Source organism: Apis florea, unplaced genomic scaffold, assembly GCF_048593485.1.
Source record: "Apis florea isolate Af1SG1 unplaced genomic scaffold, ASM4859348v1 contig_1789_pilon, whole genome shotgun sequence".
Lineage (NCBI taxonomy): Eukaryota > Metazoa > Arthropoda > Insecta > Hymenoptera > Apidae > Apis > Apis florea.
In genome coordinates, this window is record NW_028256481.1 from 2,354,493 (window position 1) to 2,365,726 (window position 11,234).

Below are 11,234 nucleotides of genomic sequence, written 5' to 3' on the forward strand. Positions count from 1 at the left end.
AATATCTAATTAAGAAGTTTTATCCTATAAATCTTCTTGACAATATAAAACTTGATTAAAATTTTTTAAATCTCATAATGAAAATTAAATAAAGCTTTAAATTGTCTTTTATAATATAAACTTTATCTGTAAAGTAGTTAAATAAGTAATTAATAAATAATTTATTTAACTCATATTAAAAATTAAATCAAGCTTTTAGAATTAGCTAAGCTTCACATTATGTATTAAATCCATAATAAACTTAACTAAAATAATTTAAATCTAACCTATACCAAAAATTAAATCTTTTTTTTATAAATGAAATCCATAATCTACAAAGTTCAATTAAGATAGTTTAAATCTAATCTGTACTAAAGATTTATTGATATATTATAATTATTAACAAATTAAATTTTCTGCAATACAAAACTGAAAAATAGTTTAAATTTAACTAAAAATTTCTCATAGATTTACTTAAACGAGTTACATGATCCCAGTCTCAACCAACACTTGCAAAAGCACGTGTAACGCAGTCAAGTCCTTACATAGTTGCACATCCTTATGCACATTATACACATTATATACTATATGATCTAGGTCCGTGCGCGCAGAGACAAAGGAATGCTTCCTCCCTCCGTCCTCCGGCGTCTTTCCACCTACCGATCCACCTCGGTACCCCGTCCGAAGGGGGTACAAGGAGCTACGAAGGACGGCGCGAGACAAGGCAAGGGAGACACGGTAGAAGAAGAAGGGCATGGGAGGAGAAGAGGCACGCGGGAAGAAAGAAGAATAAGAGGAGCGAACCAGAGGAGGAATAGGCCATTCCACTTATACGCTGCTCGGATTCAATTAACTCTCCACCTTCTTCCCTCCTTCTTCTTCTCATCGCGTTGCCTGGCATGCCTCTGCGCCTCGTCTTATACAGGGTGTCCCTTTGCACGTGCTCATATCATCGTAATCCTTGTCAAAAACGTTCATTGTATAATTTGGACACACTTTTGTCTCGTCTAAATGTTCCAGTGACATCCTTGACAAAATTCATATCTTTGTCGCTTCAGGAGAATATAGTGAATTATCCGATGAAGGAATATAAGAATTTTCTGGATATTGATTAAAATTGTGAAATATATGAATTTCTTTTGTGATTTTGATTTTTTTCCCTGTTTTTTTTTTTCTCCCAATGAAGGAATATGGAAATTTTCTGGAAATTGATTGAAATAATAAAATGAACCTTTTCTTTATGATTTTTTTTTCTTTAGAAATTTTTTGATTGATTTTTTTTCTTCATTTTTGCATTCTTTGATGTATTTATCTTTGGAACAGATAAATTTTTTTAATAATTTTTTTTTCAAATTATTTGATAATTATTAATATTCCTTATGTTAATTCAATACTTTATTCAATACTTTATGACAGGTGAAATTAAAAATTGTGAAAAAATATAGTTTTTAAATGTAAAAAAACAAGATATTTCTTTGTTATTTGTTTTAATTAAAATTTTTTAATTATGTTTTAATTAAAAAATTTTACTTTCATCATTTATCATAATATTAATTATATTGATATTTTACTATTTCAATGTTTATAATTTATTATAAAAAAAAATAATTAATTATTTCAAAAAATAATAATTATTAAAATAATATATTATTATTTTATTATTTCAAATCACGAGTTAGTTTGTTTCAGTAGATAAATAATTTTTTTTATTTTTAATTATTTCTTTATTTAGACTTCATAAAATCATTTCTTATCTTATTCTTTATTTTAATTTACAGATAATCTCTCAAATAACTTTCTCTCTCTTATATCAACATTGTATAAATAATATTGTAATAGAAATAGAAATTTGTCACAAAATCATCACATATTTATCAATATTTATCATATTTTAGTTATAATGATATAATTACTTATAACTTTTATAATGATAGATTTATCATAATATAGTTACTTTTTTGATAAATAGTTTAAAACGAAAATAAAATTTTGAAAAATATGATCACATCATAAAAAAATTATTTAAGATAATTTATAATTTATAATAATTTTAAGATAATTTTCTTTGATAATTTATTGCGGTCGAACTAAAAATTATTCAAACATAGTTTTATTACAATTTTTAATCAAATTATTTATTATTTTATTTGAATAAATTAATAAAAAATTATTTAAAAATAATGTATAAAATCTAATAATCACAAGTTAATTTCTTTACGTTATTTGTTAAATAAAAATACATAAAAATAAAATATAATTCAAATTTTTTAAAATAAAATACTAAAATAATTCAATTAATTTTAACATATTATTTATTATTTTAGTTTATTTTTATTTTATAAATTGTATTCAAATTTATTTGATACTACAGAATTAATTGAGAATAGATCATTTGAGAAATTTTGAATTTTTTAAAAAATTGTTAAATTACATTTATTTTTAATTACTTTTTAAAATTATTTATTATTTGCTTTTAAAGTTATTATTATTTATATTTAATTTATGAAAATAAATGTTTATTTAAATGCAATATAACTAAAATATAAAATATTCAGATATTATTATTAATATTATTATTAATATTAAGATATTATAATTAAAATTTTTTATTAGTACTATTTCATATTTATTATTAATACTTATTAATTATAATATTATACATATTATTATTAATACAATTATATATAATTATTTAATATTCATTTCGAATTTTATTTAAAGAACGAATTTTCAATTATAAAATAAATTTCCTTAAATAACCAATTCTTCAATTTATTATTTATTTGAAATACCAAATAAACATCAATTTGAAATACATTAGATATTATTAAATAATAATGTTATAGAAAATATTATTTTTAAATTATTATTGTTATGCATAATATTTTTAAATTATTATTAAATTATTATTTAAAATAAATTTTATCGATTTTATCGATATTTATATATGCTTTAACGAGAAAGTGATAGCAATAAATATTAACATTAATGAATAACAATTTCAGCTAATAATAACTTTCCAATTGCTCTCTTGACAAAAGCAAGGATTAAGACTCAGGGATGCAACGTCAGCGATCAAAGAAATGGATATTTCCGCTAGTGAATTGGTGTTGAATTTCTGAGTGCCGTTTAATTGGACGTTATCCTTTCGCGTAATCAAGCGCGTGCATGTCGTTGCCGATATCGATGCTCACGCTGACCAATTATCGTGCTATGAAGCACATCGTTCAGATGCCTAGTTTGATCCTTACGATGGAAATAATAATAATGAGCTGCTTTATTGCCACTATATAACACCATGACGACAACTCGTTGTCATTGATGCTGTCATTGCGTGCCGAGCAACCGTGCGTGAGATAAGAAGATTGTTATTTGAAATGGCTACCTGTTACGACACAGTCGCGCATTAAACGACTAATTAACGCATTAACAACTAAACGTCTTTTCGCGGTATTCTCGTTGTATGATCGAGTTTCATAGATACGTCTTGTATTTTTTGTAATTTTACATTACAATTCCGGTTATGAATCTGTCAGGAGCAGATTCATATAACTAGGTTGTTAATATAATAAGAGTTCATTTAAAGAATTCATTCAATTTAATATTCAGTTCATATTTTACGAAACATTTTCTTTAAAATGCATAGTAATGTATCATACATGTATCATATATTTGGAAACAATTTGAAAATATAATAAATACCTAATTAGAATTAGCTTAGAATTAATTCTTATTTTATATATATTTTTATATATTCTTTATTTATTCTATATAAAAAATATTCTATATATTATTCTACATATTCTATATAAAATATATTTCAAATTATATTATATTAGAAGAAGAAATAAGAATTATATAAGTAAATTAAAATTCAGCAATAATTTAGATAAGAATTTAGATATTAATTAGATATCAAATAATTAGATATTAAAATTTTATTCATATAAATGTAGTTGCTATAAACAAAATTTCACTATACTTTATTTTAATATAATATTCATAAAAAAGGATTAAGGACGGATTATCATTTATCATTAAATTTATTTTATTATTTTTTAAAAAAATTCGTGACCTTATAAATATGAGATATCTCATAATGCGTATTTAAATACGTATAGGCTATTGTTCAAGTAATGTAAAATTTATAAAATTATTTTCTATTTTTTATATAATTATATTTTTTTTTGTAACATAAAAAGTTTCAATAGATAACTTATTTTAAAAATGAAAATTTTTTATTAATGTAAAAAACATCTTAATTTTTTACTAATCATGATATAATGATGTAAAAATTGTATTTTCACATATCAAAATAAAGTATTAAAATAAAACAAAACATTCTTGTTCCAAAAAATTATCAAATTAAAAAGTATGAAATGAAAAGTGAAAAATATAATCTTTGTGAATAAAATAATATAAAAAGAAAGGAATTATTAAATATTTTATAATCATATAATATTTGAAACAAATCTTGTTGAAAGACAAAAATTATTCCACAACTAATAGTTTCATCAAAAATTAAATGAAAATGATATATAAAAAAGTCCATTTAAAATTATTGAGAATTAATCTTATCATTGAGAAATTCTATAAAAAAGTTGAAGATAGTGTATTTGAATCATTTATAATTTAAAATCTGATGGATTAATCATTTTTTCATGTTTGTTTGCCTTGAAACCATTTTCCCGTGAAAATTCATTTTAAGATTGATTTATAGAGTTACTATAACATTTCATTTATATTCATTTTTTATTCAATTCATTTATTAATTAAAGTTTCTCACTCAAATCTTTATTATATAAATTAATTAAATATTTTAAATAATAGAATATTTTAAAGAATAGAATCTATAAAGAAAGTTTTATTGTTTCTTGTAATGCAAAAGAAATGTACGAAACATAGAAAACGAGTTTTTATTCATTCAAATAATTATTCGTACATTAATTAACGAAAAACAATTATAAATATCAAAAAATCTCGAGAAGCAAAAAATTTTTAAGTGAAAATGATTGTTCAGATAACAAGAACTACAACTTTCTGAAAAAAATCTTAGAAAAATGAGAATTAAATAAATTTGAAAGAAATTTTTATTTAGGAATTTTATTTGCAAATAAAAACTTTTTTGGAAATGCTTCCTCAATTCATTATAACTGAATATAGTAGATATACGTAGAAATGTATCTAATTCATAACATATCTAATTTTAAATCTTAATTATTACTTATTAGTTATTTATAAAATAATATTAGATTTTATAAATTATTCGTTATTTTATTATACATATACATTTTTTATTAGAGAAATGACAAAAATGTTTTAGTTATTTAATACTTTCTATTGATGTAAAATTTTATTACATAATTAATGATCTTTTAAAATACTGAGTTTGTAAAACCAAATTACTTTAATAAAATATTTTAGAAAATAATAAATATAAAATGCATATTTTATGAAAAATAAGATTATCAGCAATAATAAAACATATCATTACAAAACTCAATATTGTTATGAATTAAAAATAGGATTATTGCAATAAGATATATCATTATATATAAAAAAATCAATATTATGAATTAAATTATTAATTTAATAATTTTAGCAATGACAGATGAAAATAAAATTTATTAAGTCTAATAAATTTGACATCAATTATAGAAATTTAATTTAATTATTTCTTATACTTATTAGTTTGATTTGTTTTGATACATTTGACATAACCTCTATTCGTCGATCAAATTCATTCTTGCAAGCATTATTATGAATGGAATCATGGACTTTATCGTAATCACATTTTCTTCATTCTACAACAGGGAATCACATTACACCGACCAATCCTGTGCATTGACGTTACTTTATCGGAGAAGAATAATGCAGTAGTAGTCGATTCCAGTCGAATAAACAGAAGGCGACGCATGCGAGGGCGCAGCTATCGCTTGTTGCTGCTAATATATCAAATGTACCCATAAATGTTCACGCGATCCGAAACACTGAATAATGCTGTATCCAATTTCCTCTACAGGACGTTTCGGTTAATGGAACAATAAATTCTTCGGACAAATACTTGAAATTTTAATACCTTTAACTTTCTTGTCAGTCTTCGATATGGATTCTAAAGAAATACTTTAATGGATACTTACATTTGATTTTGTATTAAAGGTTTTTGAAAATATATATCAATTGGTAATTCTACATTCATAATCATAGCGTAAGTTTTAATGCAAATATATTCTATTAAAATTCTATAAAATATTTATAAAGAAATAGGAAATATTATATGATATTTGTAATTTATTAATATTAAAATTATTAATATATAAATAAAAAAAATTTTCAAATTATTCAAAATATGCAATTTACTTTGGTATAATATTATAAAAAATATTATTGAATCAATTATCATAGAAATATTCAAATATTTATTCTTAAAAATATTTTTATTTGTTGCAAAACTTTTTTCCCTATAAATTATATTTTCTTATTTTGTATTTCATTATGATAAGAATTTATAGTATAATAAATAGAATATCAATATTTTGATTTAATTTACATTTTAAATTTTCTAAAATGTAGAGCAAATTTTATCTTCTTTCACATCCCATTTTGACTTCAGTGAAGATAGAATTACACTTATTTCTTAGAGTGTATAATCATCATTTTAATATAATATTTAATTATAATACCATAAAATATTTGACAATTATTTTTATTTATTTATAAATAAACAATTTTATATATATTATATATTTTTAATAAAAAATCTTCAGTTTTTTATTCATTTCATTTTGATTTTAAAATAATTGTATTCTATTTCTTTTAAATGCAATATGATCTTTAAATCAACTTTTTTTTTTTTTGAATTTCTAAAAGTTTGACTAAATAGTAAAAATATATTTAAATATTAGATTTTTATTTAAAACCGATTTCTATATAATTATTTTATCAAATTATACCAAATTTTTATTATATAATAAATTCTAAATACTTATACAGATAATATTAATAGCAATATTTATTATGTAATAACAAAAAAAATAATAAAATATTTGCATATGATCTTTTCAATGAAATTTGTTATCATATTCTTTTATTTTATTATTTTTAATATTAAATCATATTAATTATGTTAAATTTAATAGCATATAAAATGTATCTAATTGATTATTATATAAACATTATAATAAAATGTTATACAAATATTTTTCATAGTCACTATAAGCTTTTTAAGATAAAACCATTTAAGATCGATACTTTCTTCCTCAGAATACTCTCTAGTAATACTTCATAACAGATATATATATGCAGAGCTAGACATGGAATCATAAATTCGACAAATGTCGGCGGCAGCCAAGGCAGAAGTCTCTCTGTGCCGATCTTGTCGCGCTTGTCGGGAGATGAGAACAGTGCCTTAAGGCTCGCAACCTCTTCTTGAGACGAGATCTCTCTCCTCTCTCTCTCTTTGGTTTCCCACGAGAACCACCGCCGCCGCCGCCTTCTGGAATGTCGCTCTCCCCTTCTCCTTCTGTTCTGCTCCTCCACCATCTTCTCCTCCTCCACCTCCATCGATGACCATCACCTCCTCCTCTTACTTTACTCCATTCTTCCTACTCGAGACCATATCATCTTTTCTCTTTCTATCATATTGCTTCAACCCCATTCCATCCTTCTTTCTCTCTTTCTCTCTCTTATTTTTCCTTTCTTTCTCTCTTTTCGACTGTCCCTCGCTCTCCCTTGATCTCTTCCGAGATTTAACGGGGTGCATCGTGGTACATGTTATATCTACTGATCCGACTCGTGATTAGGAGCGCATATAGGAAAAGAAGAACCTGCGAAGTTAAAAGGACGTGTTTAAAATATTAGCGCGTTGATCATGGTCTAAATATTGTAGTCCATTTTCTTATGCTCCTTTTTTTTCTTCCTAATCTCCAACTCGGCCTGGAAATTGTTAAAACAAACTATTTTTATAATATTCCTTTGAAATTTCTTTTAGTAATTTAAAATTTTTCCTTTTTCTCTTTTTTTGCAAATATAAGAAAATTCTTCAAGATATGAGAATTTTCTTTTTAAAATGATTGAATATTATATTTCTGTTTGAATATTATATAGATATCTGCGTATAATTTTGGGAGAACAAAATATAAGAAGAAGTTTATAAATTATTTAAGAATATTCCAATTTTTTCTTCGTAAAATATAATCTCTTTTTCTGACAAACAGATATTTAATTTAATGATTATATATTTTATAAATTTGGCGTATTTTTTATTCTATTTATATTAAAGATGGAATCTTTAATATTATAGAATGTTTCAAATTATATACTTTTATATATAGATTAAACAAAATCTATTATGTTTTAATTGTAATTAATTTTTATTTATAAGATAAAAACAAAATAAAATTATAGAATAAATTTGAAATTTTTTCAAAAGTAAATCTTTAAATATTAACTTTTAAATTTTAAAAAATTAATTTGAATTTATTATTAATATATAGTAATAAATACAAATAATAAATACAAAAAAAAAGCAACAGGAGGAAAAATGTTATAATTGAACCAATAGATTCTGATGTATGAATCTACTAAATGTCAGGGGCGATGTTAGATTTCATTTATCCTTCCATTCCTCTTTGCCTCGCCAGATTTATTGAACCATAAACAAGAAACTACACGCGAATCGCGGGAGAGTTAAACGTTGAGTAAGATACGCACAATGGTTTACGACCATGAATTCTTTATAGCTCGTTGATTATATAACTTTACGCGACAAAGACCTTTTGGTCCATTGTGATGTTGTTTTGTTACTATTATTCATCTATAAACTTATCCGCTTTGTTGATGTATATTTATTGAATGCTGTAACATTTCATGCTGTTGCATATTCCTTAGCAAGTTTAAGGCATTTGGATGGTAAGTTATTAATAGTTATGATTTTTTAAATTCTTCTCTTTTATTCTTTTATCTCTTTATACAACTAGAACAATTATTTTATACAAGTATAACAATTAATTTATATAATAAATTCAATAGATTCATATCAATTGTATATAAAATTGAAATAAAAATTAGATACATTAATCAAGTATTAATAATATAGCAAAATATAATATATATATTATAAGATAATATAAGATTATATATATGTATATATATATATATAAATAATCTTATATATATATATATTACATATACAATATATAATATAAACAATTTAAATATCTCTACAAAGTATTCTTCTATTTTTTTAAAATTTCTATGAATAAGTTTTTATTTTTTTCATGTAATATCAAAATAAACGTCTATAAATAAACTAAATTAATATTAAATAGTAAAAGAAATTATATATTGATAATAAATTTTAAATAACTATTTATTAATACAAATATTAATTTTTTTATCTATTCACTTAAAGTGTTTATTGGTGAATTAATAATTAATGGAAAAATGTATAGATAGAAAACAAAAATTATTATAATAAAAAATTATAATTAAAAAAGAAAATTGAAATTAGCTTAAAAATGGCAAAAATTAAACACTATTTTATTAAAAAAAAAAAGGATAGCGTTATCATTTAATTCGTTTTTTAGCTTTAATAAGGATCTCTAATTCTATTCATTATAAAAAGTATTAAATTTTTATTTAATTAATTTCTTGCAAATTGATTTGAATTATATTTAATTTTATGCTTTGTTGCTTATTCTGAAATGTTTTGCATGACTAAACTTTCTCAACTTGCTTCATAATTTTATCCTATTTGATTCTATTGAAATTGAATTGATATCGATGGAAACAATTACCCATAATGAATTATTCTTAAAAACAACATTAATATCTAAATCTGATTGCAATTTACATTTAATTTCAAAAAATATCATTTCACATTAGAATATTCCCATTATGTTTCATTATTTTTTTATAATTTGATGCTGAAGATCTCTTATTATACATTTTATTAATAATGATAATTTACTTTAATGTTTGTTCCACATATCGGTAATAAGATGGAGACACATATAAAGATATGAAACCGTATAAATGTGTATGTTGATTACTTGCATAATGAGTGACACATCAAAGCAATATTCATGTGATTTTTTTGTGACTTAAAATATTAAAAATATAGTTTACCAAATATATTTTATTAGGATAGTTAAAAAAATAAAATTTTAAAATTGAAATTTATTTCTTATGATAAATATATTTTATTTTTCTTTTATTTTTTATATATTGTTTTACTTTTATTTTTTTTTATAAAATATCTATATTAATTTTAAAAATTTTCTATGTTTCTAATTTTTTAAGATTTTAAGATTAATTATATTTCAAAATTTTTTTTCCTCATTTTTATTTATTATTTACAAAATTTGTGTTTTATTTTATATACTTTTCCATGACTTGCAATATATGCTATTACAATAAATACAAATCATTGACAATTGTCAGCGGAAACAATAAGACAAGAATTTATAATTGACAAGGTTACGAACTTACTATGCATGATAATCATTTTAAAGTATATTTCTGAAAAAGGTGATGTACCGTTTATCTAAAAGTATGTCACCTGATGTATGGTGTGTTGTTCAAGTTAGACCAGACGTAATACAAGATGACCATATGTGACGACCACTTATGATGGTCGATATACATCATATCTACTAAACTAATCAAAAAACATTACCATTGGAATCACGACTTATCAAATTTATTTCAACAAAAGAAAATTAATAATATTTTTTACTTTTTTTTTCTCTCTGATTTTTTGTTGATATAATGATAAAATCATATTTGATTATATATTATATTTTGAACAATAATGTGACAAATCAATTATTTTAAATATTAGTGATAATATCCATGGTTTTTTTTTTTAGTAAAAATTTTTATTTCTATAATTATTTTATTATTAATATATTTGTTACTTTTATATTTAAGTTCTGTTTCTTATTACTTATTTTTTTTAATTTTTACATATTTACATTATATCTTGTTAAAAATTAAAAAATTATGCTAATAATAATGATTAATATAATAAAGTTATAAAAAAGTGCATTACATACACAAAAAGCTGTTTACTTATTTATTTACAATAAATTTTTAAATAATAAATAAAAATAAATGAGAACTACTGAGAATGTTTTATCATATAAGTATGATATGAAAGAAATCTATAAATTAGATCGATAAAGTAGAGTATAAGTTACCATTACCCTGTAATGGTAACTATGTTGTATTTATCGAATAATTGATTATTGAAA